The sequence below is a fragment of the Humulus lupulus genome, chromosome 1 (assembly GCF_963169125.1).
Source record: "Humulus lupulus chromosome 1, drHumLupu1.1, whole genome shotgun sequence".
NCBI lineage: Eukaryota > Viridiplantae > Streptophyta > Magnoliopsida > Rosales > Cannabaceae > Humulus > Humulus lupulus.
Genome location: NC_084793.1, coordinates 25727330 through 25729923, shown reverse-complemented (window position 1 = coordinate 25729923; position 2594 = coordinate 25727330). Strand labels below are relative to the sequence as shown.

Here is a 2594-nt window from a genome sequence, read left to right as displayed (position 1 = left end):
TTTAAAGTAAAGAACTTTATAACTCAAATGGACTTTTGTTAGAAAAGAATATGGGCTTTAATGTTAGATTTTCCAAGTAAATGTTGGGATGTGAACTATTTACTTGTGTATTTTTGTAAATCAAGTAACCAAGTAACTAAGCAAGCATATGGATGATTCTTGAAACATTTCCATTTCTCAAACTCTTGATTACATCTTACATTTATCTCACCTATCTCACTTTATCATTTCATCAAAAAAAATACAATACCAAAATCTCAAACCTCTTTTCATTTCCATCTTTTTATTCATTTATTGTTACTAATTTTTGTGTTATTTTCTACTAATCTTTGAGTATAGGTTACATCCTTGTGGATCGACCGTCTGATCTTACTACAACTACCGCTTAGTGTAGTCACATTTTGGGCGTTAAACAAATTTTGGCGCCGTTGCCGGGGAGGTAATTTTCAAAGGTTTAGTGAAATTTTTACAAAAATATTAGTAACTTTATTTGTGTTTTTGTTGGAATAAATATTGTGTTAGTATAGTTTTTTTTATTTACTAATTTTTAATTAATTAGATTATTATTATAACAAAAATAAAAAGAAAAAAAACTAAAAAAAAATATCATAAAAAAAATATATTTCTTTATTTATATATATATATATTTTTCTTCTCTTCTTTTACTTTTTTTCGGTAACAAAAATATATATATACATATCTATAAAATAAAAGTAACTAAAAAAAACCAGAAACAAAAAAATAATTATTTATTCCTATTTCTATCTTTATTTCTTTTTTTTTTTCCCATTTTCCTCTCTTTTGGTTAAAAAAAAAAACTCATATATATATTTATATAATTTTTTTTTCTATTTAGCTAATTCTTACTCCATTTTTCTTTCTTAATTTCTATTCTATTTTTCTAGTTCAATACATATTTAAAAAAAAAAAAAGAGATTAAGCTTGTTATTCTATCTTCACTTTAATTTTCTTTTCTTGATTTTATTATTGTGTTGTTTATTTTGTTGCTTAGTTTAGGATTTTCCTTTTTTTTTTTCTTTTTGCATTAGTTTTCCTTAGAATTTAAGTTTAAAAAAAACAAAAAAAAAAAGAGCATAAAATTGTTCATAAAATGTCAATCATAAAACGCTTAGTATTGGGAACAATTGTGTAATATTACAAATGGTAGAAACCGATATTGTTCTGTCTAGAAAGATTGGTTGTTAAATAAGGTTTGTGATAGCGTTACCCTCCACACTTACCTGGGAACCTCGAGGAGTTCTGTCTAGGCAAGTGTGGGCCTAAAGCGGTACCTTGGCAACCTTCCCAATCGGCCTGGGAACATTTCGCGCATCTACATTTGCACTATTACATTGTTGAACTTATCACTATAAGAAAACCAAGCTTGTTCTGTCAAAATTAGCAATTTCATTCTGCTTAAAGGTTGTTTGGTCGAAAAGGTTGACTTGTGATCCACCATACTTACTCAGTAATCTCGGGGAGTTCTAGTAAGGCGTTGGAGATCACCTGAAACCCTCCAAATCTACCTGGGAATAAGTTTAACAAAAAAAAATCAATAAAAAAAAGAGACATAAAATAAATCTAATTCTGATTTCCGAGAGTGGATGAATCATCACGAAACTTCCAGTGACACTTCTTCCAATTCATCTGCCACTCCTACCGGAACTCCTTCCACAAATCCTGCTTCTCCACAAACTTTCGCTGATAATAACCCATTCGCAATGATGAAATCCAACCAAGAACTCTCAATGACTACCTCCATCCTACTCGCACTTCCACACCTTCATGCATTATCTTCCCTCCTAATATGCCCGCATTAGACTTTAAACCTGGCATGATTCAACTCTTGCCCACATTTCATGGAATGGAAAACGAAAGCCTATACGTGCATATCAGAGAATTCGAGGAGGTGGTAGCCACATTCTATAACCGAGCCGAAAATGTCGATGATGTGCGAGTGAAGTTCTTCCCTTTCTCCTTGAAGGACAAAGCCACAAGCTGGTTGTACTCTTTGAGACCTAGGTCGATTGGAACATGGGAGGAGATGACCAAATCTTTATTTCTGAAACACTTCCCCAACCATAAGACCAACAATCTAAAACGACAGATTTCCACATTTTCCCAAAAGGACAATAAAACATTCTATCAAGTCTGGGAAAGATTCAAAGATCTGTTAAATCAGTGCCCACACCATGGATAAGAGAACTAGCGTTTGGTCAGTTACTTCTATGAAGGCCTCACGGGTCGTGAGCACCAGTTTGTAGAAATGCTATGCAATGGTGAATTCCTCGAAAAAGAGCCAGACGATGCTCTTGAATATCTCGAAGAAACTGCGAAAAAGTCTCACACCTGGACTGGTCCAAGTGCTACTGACAGCACCAACCGACACAAACCATCTGGGATCTATCAACTTTGAGAAGAGGATAGTGTTAAGGCCTAACTCGAAGCTTTGAAAAAGCAGTTTGAGGTCTTAATGACGAAGAATAGCCAAAAATCGCACATGATCGCTCAAGCGGAACCGCAAGAACCTTGCTTTGTTTATGGAGGGACGAAGCACTTAGCTAAGGACTGCTTAGCTTTGAATGAAATGAGGG

General features: G+C 33.5%; 1 non-coding gene across 1 annotated transcript; it reads right to left on the bottom strand.

The window, feature by feature from the left end:
- Positions 1-2092: 2092 nt before the first annotated feature.
- LOC133813727 (small nucleolar RNA R71) lies at positions 2093-2199 on the bottom strand. Its single transcript, XR_009884729.1, has one exon. It is a non-coding gene; the product is annotated as a small nucleolar RNA R71 (small nucleolar RNA).
- Between the last annotated feature and the right edge of the window lie 395 nt (positions 2200-2594).